Consider the following 18,953-nt stretch of genomic DNA (forward strand, 5'->3'; position numbering starts at 1 on the left):
GAGCTGAGGAGGAAGGAGAACCCAGTGAGTACAGAAAGCACTGCTGTCATCTCTTTTATAGAAAAACCCTGAGGTTGACATCAGATACAACACTGCAGTGACGGTGTTTCTCTGCCTGTGGAAATCTGGATCTAAAGCTCTTCTTGAACATTCTAACCATGAAACTATATGGCAGCTTCTCAAGTGGCAGCTCATGGACTAATTTGGACTGCAAGCAACCAGCAAGTATCCTGCTGATAGCAGAAGACTTTCTCTGCACCAAGCACTTCACAGGACATTATAAATGTGTGTGAGTGAGGGAAGAGCCAGAGATAATTTTAGATTTTCACAGCAAGAGTAGAGGAAATAGACCTGGAGTACCAATGTTCGTTCCTTGCTCCCTCAATCCAACCCCTTGCACGTGCATATTCACCTTCCTTTAGTTTGCCAGATCTTACTCCCCCTAAAAAAAATTGGTGGAACAGTCTTGGTACAAGGTATTATGGAGTGAAAAGCCCTCAGCATCTCAACCTGTCCTACTTTGTATGGAATAATTATTGGGTATTGAGTCAGATTTACAGCAACTATAGCTTAATTTTTAGAGCACTTGCCTAGAAGCTGCTGAATACCTAATATGAGTGGAACCTTTTCACGTTAAGGTAATGAAAATCAATACAAGACCTTATGAGAAGGGGAGGTGATATTTATTTTAAACAAAACTTACTCTCCACCCATCCATCATTCTTTCGTCAGTTTTACACACATCTTGATGTTTATATGAGTATTAGTAGTTTGGGATGGGTCACTTGTGCATAACACCAAGGATAAGAGTGCCAGCTATTGAATTCTCACTATGTCCTCTGAGTCTCTTTGCTGGTGACAATTAACTGTTTGGGGGCAATTATTTCATTCCCTTTAGGAGTCACCAGTTGTTGAAGCATAATCTTTTGCCTCAGGAGCTTGCTTATGATAGCCTCCAAAAAATGTTATGCAAGGTGGGTGCCCATTTTCTTTTATTTCCTCATTTTGAGTGTCTTATGGCTGCAGTCTGTCTTCCTGTTGGAATACCAGGATGAGGAAAGGCTCAACCCATGTGCTATAACTTGCTGCCATCCTCCTGCTGTCAGAATGCAGGTCTTCTGCTGATGAGTCAGTTGTACTGTTGTCTTGGTGCAAGCAGCTGTCCCATATGTTATTGGTTATTGATGTTTGCCATTCTTCCAACCTGTGCTTTAGTGTTTCTTGTGGTGCTTTCACATAAATCCATTTCTGTTCATGCCATCATCTCAATCTGTATATTTCTGTTACAAATCCTTGCATGTCCTTTATCACAGCAGGGTGCTTTAACTGCAACACTGGCAACTCAGCATCTTTCTCAGCTGATGAATGTTCATTTCGCCAGTTCATCAGCTTCCACTTCAGTGTGAAGTGGAGCACTGCTATCAGAAGGGGCTGTAAACTTTCCCCTGCTCTCAGAGTAGCTGATATCCTGATAGTATTGGTTTGGCAGGGTGTTCAGATTTTTCTCAAGAAGACAAGGGAAGCTAGAGTAAGTCCTATGCACCCCAGAGGTCGATTTGTATTTCCTAAACAAAACTGCCCAGAGGTGATTCAAAGTTATGGATCTTGACTGCAGGCTAGATGTTTTTCCCCAACCTGGGGGAAGTCATGACAGACTTTGAGAGCAGGGCTTAAAGCACATGCCTCTCCTCAACATTTATTATGAGGTGGAGAGGCTCTCAAGGCACTGGGCTTTCTGCCCTCTTATCTGTAGGGAACAGAGTGCATGTAGGGAACAAGGGGGTCTGTGGTTTTACGAAGCCGTGCTAGGTCCAGTCTCCAAAAGAAGTATATTCCTATTAAGCCTTCCAGAAGCACTAATTCAAACCAGAACAGCAGTCTATACATCCAGATATACTCCTCCCAGCTGTGGAACCAGACCAGAGACATCAAGTGTAGACATCCTCCATCTGGAAGAGTTCCCTATGGAAAGAAGAATCAAATATCAAATAAAGTGTTATTAATTTGCCACTACCTCCCCCTTTTTCCTCAGCTGCTTAAGCCTTACTGAAAAAGAAGAAAATAAAACACAGAACAAAACTCATAGAATAAAATAAATTATAGCAACATGCAGACAAAATTCCTGTTCTCCAAGCTTCATTTCAAAACTTCAAATATGGAGAGACAACCCTTGGTCTCAAGTCTTTGAAGTTTTCTTTTTCTCTTGAAAGGGAATACAGTTTGCAGAAAGCAGGTTCAGAATTCCTAAATTCAATCTCTCCTAAAATATTTTGGTTTTAAAGCTTAATAAATGTACACAGTGCTATAGAATGACTTGGGTGGGAATAACAGTAGTTCCTCTTGGTATCTGTGCTATGCTTATCTCCATGGCAGCTAAGCAGTTTAGAAAAGAATAAGCAAATAACATGTTGCTGCATACTTCTCTCCCTCAGCCCTTTTCCTGGTTTTCTGTTGTTTGCTAGTTAATATATACTATATCTGGATCAGAAAATGTCAAGGTTAAGAGTCATGTTATCTAACAGTGCAAAACACTTTACCTCCAGCACTTGAAAGTTCTGTTCCTGCTGAAGCTATAGTTACTCAGCCTGATCCTGTCCAGTCTGGGATGAGGAGGGACTAAGGCCTGAGTATGGTAACTACCAGGTATCAGCTAACAGGTCTTCCCAGAAGCAGGTCTGCCAAGTCTTCCACTTCACATTTGCAGCTCATAGGCCCCAGTTCTAATCTTGTTTCCCTCATCACAGAGCTAGTGACTCGTGTTTCCCGTGTTGGACTGGGCTTCCCTCCAAAACCTGGGACTCCCTCTTGGCGGATGAGCCAATCAAGCCAAAAAACAACTACATCAGGGAGACAGGCTCCATCGGAGGTAGAAGACGTGTCTCTCTAGAGCCACGGCCCTGAACACCAGCCTCATTTTTACTTTAATTTGTGGGTATTACATGACCCAAAATAGGGACTTTCAAGGGAGTTGAGGAATCCAGTAGCCTCTGGGACACGGGAGATTCCCCTCCCTGCCAAAGCCCAGGAGGTTTCTCCTGTCCCAGTATAATGGCTGTGGCTGATGCTCTTCCATTTGCAGGTCTGGCCAGGAGTGAGACTGACCGTGTGCTCCAGACACACACACGCAGCAGGCACAGCCCGAACAAGGCCAGCCCCATAGACTGACGCAGACCAAACAGCGCCTTTACGGGCACCTGCATGAACACAACAGCGCTCACATAAGCGTAAATACAGGTAGGCAGGTCCTGTTCCTCCTCTCCAGTTTATCAGGCTTAAAGGTCACCAATGCAAGCATGTACACACCTTCACTCTCTAGGCTCACAAGCACAGCGCATTCACAGATCCCCCAGACCTTAGCACAGGCTCTAAGCCTGCCTGACACCCATGCTTGGGCTGGGGGCCCCTGACCCAGTCATCAGCTCAGGCCTTAAGTCTTTCCAGATGTGGGCCTTCTGCTTGCCAGCTAGAATTGAATTACACATGCATGCGTGCGCACACACACACGTACACAGAGGGCTGAAATGAGCTGGGCAATGTCTGCATACTGTCCTGCCCAGTTGTTGGCACTATGGGCCCTTATGACCCACGTCCCCTTCTCCAGTTGCTGACACTTAGTCCTCTCCATACAAGCACAGGCTGGAGAGTGAGATTACAAAGGAAAAAATAGTTAAGAATAGGTTTTAGTAAGAACATAATAGAGGCCGCAGTCAATGCAGGACTTGATCAGACAACTGTATCGACCAGCAGCTTGCTTATACATGACTGTCTTCTTTTATCACCACTTCTCTCCATTTTCCCATGCTTATAACTTCCCTCCGCCCATATTGATACCTCTCTTTTTACACCCTTGTCTCCTCCCAAATAAACAACCCACTCTAGTTACTTTTCCCCCATTGGTCCTGGTTTTGCTACATCCATAACCACATTTGGTAGTTCTGATACTGTCACCTATAACAGCTCAGCCTTACGTGATATTATTGATATGGTAACCTGGACACTGTTTTCCTTCTGAGATTGCGTTCCCCAAAATGACCCCAATATTCCCCTCCAGTTACCTGTGGAGTTTGTCCTTCTCTCACATAGTTCCCTATAACAAACTGTGAAATCCAGCCACTTCTCAGGGTGCTACACTGTAAAGTTTGTCAGCTGCTCACTCTGCTATTTGTAATAGTCAGCAATTGATCTTGTTTTCTCATGGTCTGTTCTGTTACCCGAGCCTCAGCATGGGGCCTAGTCATCTCCCTACATATTTCAGTGGGGAATGTAACCCATCATGTGTGCTGGTGCAGAAATCACAGTAAAATACAAATAATGTGTCTCTTGCATGGAATCTCAGAAAACCCGGTTGGAAAGGTCTTCTGGAGGTCATCCAGGTGAATCTTGAGAATTGCCAAGGAAGGAAATTCACTATCTCTTTGGGCAACCTGTTTCAGTGCTTAACTGCTCTCACCATGGAAGAATTGCTTCCTTACATGTCACTGGCATTTCTCTTGTTATACCTTGTTGCTGGAGAAGTTTCTTGTCACTTCACTGTGCACATCCAACCAGAGTCTGGTGCCATGTTCTCTATAACCCAGTTTTAGTTACTCTAAGACAGCCGTTAGATTCCTTCTTAGCCTTTTCTTCTCCAGGATAAGCCAGGTCCACCCCTCTAGCCAGCCCCAGCCACATGGCCATCTTGGTGGCCCTCCACCAGGTTCACTCCAGGTGGCTTCACGTCTTCCTGGAACACAGCGTGAAAGGGAAGTTTGCTCCTGTACCATATGAAGTCCCCTTTCCCTATCCCATTCATATCAGCAACGTGTCTGGTTCAGGGGAAAGACCAGGCAAAAAAGTCAATGAAAATTAACCACATTACTTAATGAAAACAGAATTCAGCTGCATTTCCCCATAAATGGTTCTAAGAGACTATAGGGGCATAGAGATACATCAAATACATTACCACTTTCAATTCTATGGAATCACTTCCCCTAAATCAAGGCTATCTCTTGTGCAGAGAAACAGATGGGACAGTCTTGGATTTAAAGCATAAGAGGCAGGGAAGTTATTACAGAGCTTTAAATGAATGGAAAGATACTGTCAGAAATTCAGAAAAGGAACTCTATACCACCTGACCAAGGATGTTAGTATTGTCTGAGTTGCTAAGCAACTATATAATAGTTATTCATTTCAAGATTAAGTAAATTTTGTCATTTAAAGAATGAATTACAGTCTAGTCTGTATTATTTAGAGGAAACCAAAATTTACTTTGTAGTGATATAGTACTTCTCACTCTTTCGCTTTACAGAGGCCTGCCACTAACACTTTCATACACTGGTAAAGAAATATAAAATCCTTAATCCAAATTTGGATACTCAGATAGAAGCAGCCTTCTTTCCTCAGTTTTTCCCCTTTCCTTGAGATGTTTTAATATCACCAAACCTGAAGTTGATCTTTACCACTCCAGTCCTCCTTTTTTTGTATCTGCATCTCTGTCAGCATATGACAGAAAGATGTATTATAGTAATCAGTGTTCTGCTGAAGGCACAGGATCTTGTTTGATGCTTATGAGATTTATGAGCTAAACTAAGTCCTGGTCAGCATAGATGTTAACTATTTCAAAAAATGCTGTTGAAACCATCCAGAATACTATCTTTTAAAATGATGACATATTAAAATAATTTACAATTCCCAGTTTGTAGCGCTGGAATAGATGACAAAGTGTGTTCGGACATTTTGAAGGTTGTTCCACCACCTCAAGATAAACAAGAGAATTTAGTGACATGAAGAAACATGCCATAGAGAAAACCACACAGGATAAGAGGGGAAATGATTTAAAAGAAGATCAACAGCTTAATACACTTTCAGATTTAAGTATCTATTTATGCCCTTTTGTGATTTGTATCATATAATAAATCTGTACCACATACTTAATAGTAATGCATAGACCATTACATAACTTCGTATCAGTTAAAAAGATTCTGCTTTTGACTGTACCATCAATACAATGGGCCAAATGATAATTGTCAACTAGTAAAAACTGGAGAGGTTTTACAGATCTCAACAGATCAATTTGCACTGGTCAAGCACATGATTAATTTTTCTTTGTACAGCAATCTCCTCACTTGGCACTTCCCAACTGCTGTTTGGGGAAGGAAGGTGATTTAACATTTGCAGTCTACCTGGGGATTTGTTTATTTTTTAATAAGGAAAAGGTTCTTCTGGGTGTTATTTGAGGGTGAACAATATCCCTAGAACTTACTCAAAGAGCAGCTCTTAAGCACACAGCCGCATCATGAATATTTATCCGGCTGCACGCAAAAGCTCTGAGCATCTTAGCTACGCTTTTCTCCTTCTGTGAGATACCCTCCTTTGTTGGGAGAGCGCTGCCATAGCAACGAAGGGCAGCAGAAGGCAAGGGGGCTGACAGGCATGTTTATAAAGCAGGTTGGATTTTCTGGCTAATTAAAAGGTTTTGTGTTCTGGGTCACCTTGTAAATGAGATATGATGCTCAGAAAGCTGTGGCCAAAGCTGCTCGGCAGAAAGTGAAACAAATGCACAAAGGTTCTTCTGGTGTTTACCCTTTCTGGAACACAACCTGTAATTTTCATGGTAAGCAATTGCTCTAGAAAATTGGCCGTTGGGTCATCTTGCTAAATAGACAAAAGTTGTTTTTATGAGCCAGACTGTAAAACGGTTCACACTGGGTCTGGTGAGTGATTTGTATCAGTGGACTTCTGCCCTCAGAATTCTTTTGACACACTTGCTGAAATGCATTAAAATTAATTTTAACACAGCCTGAATGAAACAGATTTGAGCAGCTCCGCAAGCTAATGGCGCTTCAAAATATTTTCTCATCTTGATCAGTTCAACCCTCTTTCAGTTTAAGGCTGGCATGTTTTTTGATTTATCTGTGCTGTACCTGTAAAGCATTTCTAGTCTACCTGAGGAACAGGTATGGAGGCAGCTGTACCCTGGTTCCTACATTTCCTCTACCTGTGGCCTCTGTTTATGTTTCTGATTCACTTTATAACTCTGCAACTTCAACCACACTTGCCACAGGAATATGGTGAATATTAGTATTTGCACTGCTCTTTGGAGATGCTTCACCCTCACTCCTGTGATTTTCTTGACGACAGCGGGCTGGTAGCATTCAGTTTTGAAATGCTGCTTCATCTAAATGAGCACCAAGGAGACTTTTACTCTTAAAAACTGTACAGGGTGTATACATGGTAGACTCAGACTGCACCAGGGCCGCCTCCTGATACAGGGTAGGGATGTTGTGGGAATGTGTACCTGCAGGCAGGACCTTAAGAGCCCTCCGGGGCCCCTCAGTTAATGCACAGCCTGGCATACCTGCACACAGCACCTTGGCGTTGCATATGCATATCTGCAAGTAGACTATTTTGCAGCTGGTAGTGTTTATCCGGAATGTTGACAAGGACATCAGGATGGACTTCTGTACCTCACAGGCTATTCCCAGCATGCCATTAACAAGACTTACTCCCTTATGGTTTTGGCTTTGTTCCTGTCTTCCTTTAGCAACGTGCATCAGTCGCTTGCAGAGAGAAAACATGGGATATGGTGAATCATTGCTTTGGTAGCTCAGATCAGGTACATAACTGCTCATAATCGCTCATAAATTTGGGGGTCGTAAGGTTTAGTTTTCAAGTTACATCAGAACCAGTGTGTCTAACACCTACTTTTGGACTTTGCCTGATTTTTAGTGAAATGTTTTAACCTAGCTCAAGTTTTATAACTTAGTCTAAGAATGCCTGAGTGAAACTTTATGGTCTCCAATACTAAGAATTTTGCAGGAATGTCGTAAGGCTGGTAGGATGATCTAGTCTCTTCTGGCCTTATACGTAAACTTTTTTTTAAAACTTCTTTATCTTCTTTCTAATTCTTTTGGTTTAATGTCTGTAGTCACTCTAGTTTTGTGATTTTTTTTATCTTAGTTACAATAAAACTAAATGCTGGTGTTGTATAAGAGCTAGAACTGTATAAAAAAATCCAATCAATTTGCATATTCTCTCTGCAGTGTTTGGGCAGCATCTTCCTTTAAGACACATTGGTCCTTCGAAATTAGCAAGCAATTTACTGGTCAGTGCGCCTAAACAAGAAACAGGCAGTAAATCAATGCCTGCACTCAGGTCCCTGGGCTCTACAGTTATTACAAAAGCTGCAAAATTAAACAAGATTTTTATTCTACCATTCAGGGTCAATTAAGACCAATGGAAGAATGAGAGAATATTGTCAGTTCTTCAGGCAAATCTAAACCTTTCCTCCCGCCCTTTCTGGTGCTGCCTCAGAACTGTTGCAAAGACTACTACTGCAAAAACAGATCAGAGTAACCTTTTTGCCTGTCCTTCAAATTAATATCACCTCTCCCAAAACACCGCTGCCTGGGCAGTAATTTTTTCTGTTGCTATGCCCAGAAGATAAATCAGCCCCAGTAATTTGCAGAAAATTATAATTATTAATGAGTCTTGAGGATGCCTTCTTTGAAGGAAATACGTATCTGATTAACCATGTATTTGATTATTAGGACTATCTTCAACCCCCTCTTATTCTACTGATAACTGGACAAAATTGTATGGAAAGTGTTCTGAAGTTTTCTAGCTCTTCAGTGTACCAGATCACTTGCAGAAAACAGACTAGCAAAATTGTTATAATTCACTTCAGTTTTTAATAGCTCTCTTGTGCTGTAGCTTTAATCTGTATGCAATTACTAAAGCACTGAGTAAAGAAAGCAGCTGTTACAGCTCATGGAGCTACAGTATGACCAGAGCTTTCTGATGAATGTGCAATACTAATGCACAAAGTGTATATATTCACTTATAAAAATATAAATTATTATAAAATATAGATTTATAGTTCAAAAAAGGCTCCCAGGTTCTTACATGAGAAAATTTCAGTACAGTATGGTATGTACAGTACGGTGTGGTAGTTAATTAATCAGAAACTGAAAGATGCAAACAGTTCGATGACTGCATACCTGTATATTTCAATACCATTTTTATATGTATTTACATATAATTGCTAACATGCATCTGAGGTTATTCAAATGATTGTTTGTACAACCACAGGCCATGCCAGTTTGAACTTTTACATATTCATTTCAGTGTGTCTGTGTTTACTTGAACAGCCCCAGAGTGCAGTATAGATAAGAAAAGGAAATGCCAAAGCTGTGAGATAGACGTTCCTTTTCCCGTCCTTTTCAAAATGCATTTGATCTAGTTCCCAGGTGGTTTACAGGGGTGAGTTTACATGATACAATATTAAAACTTAGTCTATTAAGCTGTTTTCAAAGCAAGTTTAATTTTGTATCATCAGTGGCAAGAGGACTTAGCCAAAGCGATGTGATTTTATGCTGGAGGATCCCTGGGCAAAGTAGGATGTCTTTATATCTCTCAGTTTAATATTTACTCTTAAAAAGAGTACCTGATGCAGCAAAGCAGAAGAAAACGCTCCTTGTTGTCCTTTGCCATCATGTATAAAAGAGGATTTTAAAACATTCTATCGATGTTGACAAAAAATAATTTCATCCTCTGAAAAAATATTGGAGGATTTTATATATGAACCCTGAACTGGCATATACTTTATGCAAATATTTGTTTAAAAGCTGTGTATGTTGTCTTTTCCTTAAATAGCATGGTTCTGGATAAATAAAGTATGTGCAGAAATCTTTGTAGGACAGGAATCTGACTTGCCCAACTACATTTTTAATCCTGAAATGATAAAGAAGAACTTTTCAACCATCCGGAACAGCAAAAGCAAGATTATATATTAGGGAAAGTATGTATTAGGGAAAAGCTAACACAGCTTTTGGTACAGGGAAGGCTGTTGGAGTTCTCTAAAGGGGTATGTGAGTTTTTGGACATCAGTGATACATAGATGAACTCTGTTTGTATTCCCTGATGGCCTCAACAAGATCCCTTGTTAAAGAATCTTAAAGATCAGTTTAGAGGAGAGTGGCAAGTATGATCTGAAGTACAAAACAGCTTCTGTATGAGGAGCAGATAAACAAAGAAGCCTTCAGCCTGGAAAGAAGATGATTGGGAAGTGAATATTACAGTAATCTATATAACCATAAGTGACGTGAAAAGGAGAGATAGGAGATGCCTGCTCCCTATCACTTCTAGTGCTAGAACTAAGAATTAAATTAGTGGATGGCTGATATGAAACAAATGGAAGCAGACATTTCTTCACATAATGCAAATATAAACTGTGGAACTCCTCGCCATGAGGTTTTATAGATGTTAAAGTTTAAAGGAGTTCAAAGTGCAGCTCAACAAATTCATGGAGGAAAAAAAAAATCCATTGATATCTATAAAGCTCAAATGTAATATATATCAGGATGAGGATGTCTCTACATCCTAAATCAGTGGAGGCTAGGGGAGCATATACAGTCACCTGTGTACTGCTACATTGTTCTGAGTCACAATTTTCTCTGTCTGAGAATCCTCTCTTCACACTTCTATCGTGTTTCTCCAGGCTGTTTGTGTTCCTCAATAATAAAGGTAACAGCAACAGCAATATTTCCATGATAAGCTTTGTAACTGATTGGTTTGTAAAATTTGGAGCCCAATAAATGAAAGAAGTGTTTTTACTAATTGCTTCCTTTCTTTTGCATTCACCATAATCTCAGTGAGTTCCAACATGTAATCATAATGGTTCTTTCCCCTCCTCTTGATCAAAATGGACCATTGTTGCTGAACAGGAAATTAGATTTTTCGTGCAATCTTCATGCTCTGCAACCATGAGTATCAACCTGTACAGATGACAGAGCTTACACGTACACTGAGCAACCTCAGGAAGTTCATCTTCATAAAAGCAGAAAGTCTGTCCAAGGAAAAAGTGCATCTACGAAGCTACGCGTCTTCTGCAACGTGACCCGCCTAGTGGATGAGGGGAAGGCTGTGGATGTTGTCTACCTGGACTTCAGCAAAGCCTTTGACACTGTTCCCCACAGTATTCTCCTGGAGAAGCTGGCGACTCGTGGCTTAGACAGGTACACTCTTCGCTGGGTTAAAAACTGGCTGGATGGCCGAGCCCAGAGAGTTGTGGTGAATGGGGTGAAATCCAGTTGGTGGCCGGTCACAAGCGGAGTCCCCCAGGGCTCAGTTTTGGGACCGGTCTTGTTTAATGTCTTTATCGATGATCTGGATGAGGGGATTGAGTGCTCCCTCGGCAAGTTTGCAGATGACACCAAGTTGGGCGGCAGTGTTGATCTGCTCGAGGGTAGGAAGGCTCTGCAGAGGGATCTGGACAGGCTGGATCGATGGGCCCAGGCCAATTGTATGAGGTTCAACAAGGCCAAGTGCCGGGTCCTACACTTTGGCCACAACAACCCCATGCAACGCTACAGGCTTGGGGACGAGTGGCTGGAAAGCTGCCCTGTGGAAAAGGACCTGGGGGTGTTGGTCGACAGCCGGCTGAGTATGAGCCAGCAGTGTGCCCAGGTGGCCAAGAAGGCCAATGGCATCCTGGCTTGTATCAGAAATGGTGTGGCCAGCAGGAGTAGGGGGGTGATCGTGCCCCTGTATTCGGCTCTGGTGAGGCCGCACCTCGAATCCTGTGTTCAGTTTTGGGCCCCTCACTACAAGAAGGACATTGAGGTGCTGGAGCGTGTCCAGAGAAGGGCGACGAAGCTGGTGAGGGGTCTGGAGCACAAGTCTTATGAGGAGCGGCTGAGGGAACTGGGGTTGTTCAGCCTGGAGAAGAGGAGGCTGAGGGGAGACCTTATCGCTCTCTACAACTACCTGAAAGGGGGTTGCAGAGAGGTGGGTGTTGGTCTCTTCTCCCAAGTGACTAGTGACAGGACAAGAGGAAATGGCCTCAAGTTGCGCCAGGGGAGGTTCAGGCTGGATATTAGGAAAAAGTTCTTTACTGAGAGAGTAGTGAAACATTGGAACAGGCTGCCCAGGGAGGTGGTAGAGTCACCCTCCCTGGAGGTATTCAAGGAGCGTGTGGATGTGGCATTGTGGGATGTGGCTTGATGGGCATGGTGCTGTGTGGTGTTGGGTGGGTTGTTTTTGGTGTGGGTTGTGGTGTGTTTTGTGGTTTGTGGGTGGTTTTGGTTTTTTGTGGGTGGGTGGGTTTTTTTGGTTTTGGTGGGTTGGGTTTTTTTGGTTTTTTGTTTTTTGGGTTTTTTTATGGTTGGACTTGATGATCTTACAGGTCTTTTCCACCCTTAGTGATTCTGTGTTATGTAGGAGGAGAATTTCCCAGACTGAGTAAAAAGCGATAAAGAAAGCAAGCTGTCACATAATTTATGCTTATTGTACTCTGAAAACATTTCTTGATTTGAAAGTTTTTCAAGTTTCTTAATTTGAAAGAGCTGTGAAAGAATAAATTATGTTGATTTTTTTAACATACTTCTCTTAAATAAGATTTGTTGTATCACTGAATCCATCTTTTGTTTTATTGAGTACCAGATGCCTATTCAACTATTCATTTAAGTATTGTAACCTCATATGTGATAACCAGAAATTGTATTAAATAGTCTTAGACCAAGTAACATCTCATGTTTGATAAGAGATCTATTGAAAGCCATTTTTATGTGCTGAAATTTCTTGGGTCTTGGGCTTTGGCCATATAAAAGAATCTCTCAAAAAAGTGAAGTATTGGTCAAATGTAATAAAATAATAGCTAAGTCTATTATTTAAAAGGTAGTAATACTTTGAAACAAATAGTAAGTTTGAAGATGGAATTTCTTATATATTTAAACGATAATCTCTTACTTCAGCAGTGTGTTTCTAAGGTGCCTATGGGTAAAATATTTTCCTGACAAAAGTGGCACCTACCAGTGATTTTGGTGACAGACAGTTATAAGCTTCTTTTTGTTTACTGACAAGGACTGAGAATTTCCATGACAGTACAGAAATGGCTTGGTATATATAATTACATCTATATCATCACAGGGATTTTGAATCCTTAGCAACATTCCAAATAAGTTTATGAATGTCAACAATTAACGTGAAGAGTAAATGCTATTTTTGCAGCAGAAGTGATATAAATGTGGCCCAGATTCCCACAAAGTAACTTGTTAAATAATGCAATATGACAATAATTTGGAATTGCCTTTTCCCAGATTGTATATAAAAGTAGCTTCATCTTCCTTTGAGAAATATTTGCAGACGTTTGTTCAATATAATGACCAAATTACAAAAAGCAAGTAAATTAGATTTAGGTCATCTTTAGGAATGGGAATATTATGTGCTATTGCTTAGCACATAAAGGGACTTTTCTTTCAGGAGAAGAGAAGGAATTGTTTTGAAAATTTTCATACTGTGCAGAAAGATGTTTCTTTTTTACTGTCTGCATTACGTCTTGTTGGGACTAAATACAATCTAGTTCTCAGTATGAAATATGTCACAATACAGAAAATACAAAGTCCTGATTTGAATTAACAGTATTATAAGAGCTGTTACAGAAGTATCTTGTAATGTGTGCTCCTCCATTATTTTAATTAAGAAAATATACATAAGGACCTTAAGCATATGGAAGTAATTGAAGTACATGCCATAAACACAGTGCTTTCAGAGCAGGGCAGAGATACTCATGTCACCTTGACTGTGTGCTCTGCAGATCTGCAAGGACATCTGGCAACTGCCCAGAAATGCTACAGCTATTAATGATAGTAAAGTAAGAAACGACTTTGTGTTGAAACATGAGAATCCAGAAATATTCTTGGCAGTGATATTTCTCTTTTATTAACTTGCTGTTAAGCTCAGTGTTTGGAACACTTATTACACATTTTTTTAAGTCTTTGTTTATATAATTTACCTTTTAAATACATTGATTTAGAGAGATTTCAATAAAACTGCAAGTTCAGTTAGTAGTTTCTAACTGATCTAGTTAAAATCTCAAAGATCACTCAGGGCGAAAAGAAATAGATTGCATGGTTTATTTTCTCTATTTCTATGTTCATAGCAGAGTCAAAGATGAGATTACAGATACCTGGGATAACTTTATTGGAATTATACAATAAGCACTTTCAATCATTTGGGAACTGCATTCATTGAAGAGTAATTTATAAAAACATCACAATATAAAATATTTGTGAAATCATCAAACCATTACCACCACTTAGGAGTACTTTATCAACCAACTGAATTAGAAAGGTCAATCAATGAAAACCAAACTGCTCTGCCTAGAATGATTTTTTGCTTCAAGAAACTCTCTTCTGAATAGCGTAGCAGATTGCTTCAGGCGCACTGGTGCTTCATCTTCTTCTGAGAACTGGCTAACAATGAAAGTGCCTTGATCTGCATGAAAAAAACCTAGCAAGAGCTATGGGCTAATATACAAACAGCTGATCAGCTGCAGCATGTGACTCCTATAACAGGTATGTCTTTATCTGTTAGACTTCACAGCTTTACGTTAGGCGTTCTTCATAGGGAGGTTTAAGCAAAAAGAGGTTTCAAGGATGTGGGAAAGCTGGGCACCCAACTGCTTCTACTTCCAGTGGAAAAAGGGACAGAAAGGGTGCTGAACCTTAATAGGTTGCAGTAAAACCCTTTGCACCTTCTTGATCAGTTTCTTTTCAAGCTTGAAAAAAAAAAAATTTGATACCATCTTTTTTTATCCTAACCAGAGTATAGGAGAACACTCTCCATCTTAAAGAAGTGTGTGCCCAGCAGCATTATCTAATATCTCTCCATTTCACAGAGTATATAACAAGGATAGTGGCTTAAAAAAAAAATTACCTGTAATAACGTATTCCTTATTATTTTCAAAAGCTTACTAAAATTTAAGGATACACTTGAAATTCTGAATGCTCACAAGCTTTGACACCATCCTTTTAGATAAATTTGTGTTGCCCTTTAATTATATTAGATACTTTGTAGCCTGGCTGATGTATTTTTAAATTAAATTCCAAATGCACTTATTCTGGCTACCTTTTCTTCCCTAAAACACACATAAATTACAACAGTTACCTCTCTTCCATATTATGCTAAATATGGACTCTTTGGGGCAGTTGCAATAATAGTAATACTTTGCATGGCTAGCCTAGAAACAGTAAGTGAAGCAAGCATAGAATAATGGAATAGGAAAGTGTCACAAATGTAGAACCGGAGCTGAGCAGAACAGGAAACTTGATGGTTTAGCGTGTTTTTTTTCTGTTTGGTTTTTTTTTTTAATTATTATTCCTGATGTATACATCCCCCAAGCCAAAAAAATGCTCTCTCACACAGACGGACACCCCACAAAACACATGCTGCTGGGATCCCATGATGATGTCACCTATAAAGAATATTATTTCCTAATCCTCCTTCTCCACTAACTATCCCAGTCACCACGTTTACCATGAGCACCTACATATCCAGGGGAAATATATGGTCCACGTGTTGTCTGCAAATCACCTCTCTCTGAGCCCAGGAAGTCTGGGACCTTCCTCCCATTAGCAAGCATGGACATCAGTGTTATGGGGGTAACCATCTTCATTGTGGCCAGTGTTGGGTCACTTATTAACTAACAATAACAAATTATACACTTACAGAGCAGACATTTCACACATTTAGGGCCCTGTGGCTGTGGAGGTGCTTGTCCCTCCCACAGCTGCCGCACTGCTCCAGGCTGATCTCTAAATCCTGCAGGAAGCTATGGCCAGCATCCAGAGGCCAACTGCAGACCTTCAGCCTTCTTAACATCTCCCGCACCCAGAGCGATGCTGGCTCCTCAGCTCCCCAAACCGTTCAGAGGGGATCAAGTGGGGATATGGTGATTTATCAACCAGATGCCACTAATCTTCACTACCTACTCAGGGACTTACCCAGCAGGCATTAGCTGTTCAGCAGTCACAATACCCTGGCTCCCACCAACAGCCTCTGATTGTGTCATTCCCTGTAAGGACCACCATGACCAGAACCTGGCTCTAGCACCCGGACAACTTACTTATCACTTTAGAGCTGTTTTAGGGGGGACCACACTTGTTCAGTTTATAAACTTGGCTGCAGAAACTGCATGGGAAAAACCAAGCCCTTATTGTCCACCAAAGGTTAGGGCTGATTGAGGCCATCAGAAAGGAGCTGGCCAGGGCTGACCTGCCCCAGAACCAGCCTGTCAGACCCTGGGGTCATTCTGGAGAGGCCATGACTGCAGAGAGCATATCCACGTGCATGCAGGAGCCCAGCTACATTTTGCTCCGTCTCCCTTGCTCACCCTCCCTGGCAGAAGAGGAGCTTGTGGAGGTAGGTCTCATAACCCATGGAGAAGCCAGCAGATACGCTTCTACAGCTAAAAGCAGTAAAAAAGGATGCGCTTGCCAAAAGGTACAAAACAATTTTTTAAAAAGGTCCACTCATTCATTACAAAAAGTGGAAAGAATCGTTTATATTGTTTTGGCAAAATATTCTTCATTAGTGCCCACTAAATATGATTGGGTAACAATTCTGATGATGTGGAAGAGACAAGCAAGATGCAGAAGGAAATGCACAGCGTGAGGAAAATATTACCCTTTATACTACGAATTAATTGTTAAATACTAGAATTCAGAATAAAATAATATTTGTTAATTGGGATAACAATAGAATAAAATTTAAAAATAAAAATCCTATTGTATTTTTATGAAATAGACCCTAGAGGCTACTGCGATTTTGGAATTGAGAGTTGTCACTTGTTAGAATACTCTGCCACTCCTGTTCATTCTGCAAAAATCAACTTACTCAACTACTTCAATAACATTGCAGTAACAGCATTAACAGCAGTGAGAAGAGGGAACACATGAGGCCTTGCTGGGCTGTTACGTAACTGGCACAATCAAATCCATAATGTGGTGCCAATATCAGAACATGGCCAAAACTGAGCAATGCTTCACAAACAAACCAAATGCATAGATTTAGTCCGAGTCCTTAGTACAGCGTTTCTGTTAAGAAAAATAAATTTTCAGCACAAAAATATTTAATATTCAGAAAGTTAAATTTTGTTTAGTGTTTTTATATTCAAGGAACAAATCCTCTTTCCAGCAACTCTGTGAGTACCCCCCTCTTTCTCACGCCTTCTTTTCCTATCAGCAGTAGGAGTAAATCCATACATTATAAGCTCTACTAATCCATTATTAGTTTCTACGGAATATATAGCATGGAATATAGATATGGAAAGAACACATTACAAAAAAGCCATACAAAAAAGCCATACCATATTAAGCTCATTAGCTCCGAGCTGATCAACACAGAGCTGGTCAGCATATAAACTGATGGAAACATATGTGATGCTAAGCTCCACAGAACATCTAGAATGTAAATCCTGTGATAGTATTTTCACAGTACCAGCTGAACACAGTGATAAATTAATATACTAGGCCCAAAATTCAAAGTAACCATATGTGTAAAAACTAATTTGAAAATGAGGACTACATTTTAGAAGATGCTGTTTAAATCAAAAATTACAAGTTAAAAGTTTTAGAATAGCATCACAGCAAAGGGGTTGAATCAAAGGAGGAAGAAGAATGTAAAATTTAAGTATTTGATTTTTTTATTAAAGAATCAGAAATATAAGGTCTCTCCTGGTTGAAAACCTTACTCTTATGTAACAACATTAATGTCTCTAAAATTACAAACAGGGAAATCATAGCGTGAGGAATTGGAAACACGTACAGAGATGCCCACTAAATGCAATGGGCTTAGAAATTAATAGAGAAGACACACTACACAGACAGAATGACCTCAAGAGTTCAGTTCCTCCAGAGGCCTCACCTTTGTTTCAAAGTAAACTTGACTTTGCACATACTTTAAACTGTTTCTGATCCCAAACATCTGTAAAACCATTTTTGCTCACAAACCAATGCATTGAAAAGCAAATGAAAAAGCTTCTTGCAGCACCTCTTCAGTGCTTCACCTACAGGCATGGGTGCTACACACAATTTGCACTACATAAAAGCAAAGGTCCCTGCACTGGTTAAATACCTACTATCATCTGCAGCATACTGCAACAAAAAAAATTCAGTGTTGAGACCGAGTAGTCAAAAACCTTTCACTGTGATAAGGTAAGATAATACAATCATCAAAACCAGAAGAAAATTAGTTGGAAGGGATCTCTGCAGGTTATCTAGTTCAGTTGCCTGCCCCAAGAAGAGCTAACTTTTAAGCTATGTCTGATTGCTCAGAGGTTTGTACAGGCATGATGGGAGAATCTCTCAGGACAGCAATTCTGCAGCCACTCTGAGGACCTGTTCCAGTGCTAAACCAGACTCAAGAGTGAAGAACTTACTCCTTCTATCCATCCAATTGCCTTCCTTAAAACTCAGGTTCACTGCCTCTTGTCCTTGCTCTCTGTCCATGCTCTCTTTCAAGAAATACATTACACTAATCCATATGGATTTTTTTTTTTCCTGAATGGCAAAATCCTATCATCAAAAAAGGGATGGAATGAACCTCAAGAAGTAATCTTGTTTCTCCCCCTGCTTTAAGATAGGATCAACTATACCAATGTCTCGTGACTGATGGTGTTCTGATGGAAACTCCACTTCCTCAACATGAAAACTATACCATTGCTTTGCTAGCCTTACAATAAGATTGGTTTTTAATGCCCAATCCAAATTTCTCTTTCAGCAATTTTAGCCCCTATCGTTTATCCTTTCTGTACTTACAAACTGTATTATTTGAATCATAGAGTCGCATATTATTGGAAAAAGCCTCTAGAGTTCACCTAGCCCAGCTCCTCCTCCAAGCAGAGCCAACTGCTAAGTTAGTTCGGGCTTAGTCCAGGTGAGTCTTAAAAACCTCCAAAGATGGTTGAAGATTCTACCACCTCTCTGGTCAACCTGTTCCACTGCTTCCCCAGTGAGTCTGTCTACATTCAAACAAAATGCCAGCTTGCTCTACAGAGGAATCTTAAGTGTTTTGTTTTCATTTGATTTCTAGAGTGCTTTCATTTATTTTTCCTAAATTGGTGTTACAAAAATTAAAGCTACACCAAGGATGCTCTAAAGCATTAGTAGACTCACCCTGCAAAGTTTACAGATACA

The sequence above is a fragment of the Gavia stellata genome, chromosome 3 (assembly GCF_030936135.1).
Source record: "Gavia stellata isolate bGavSte3 chromosome 3, bGavSte3.hap2, whole genome shotgun sequence".
NCBI lineage: Eukaryota > Metazoa > Chordata > Aves > Gaviiformes > Gaviidae > Gavia > Gavia stellata.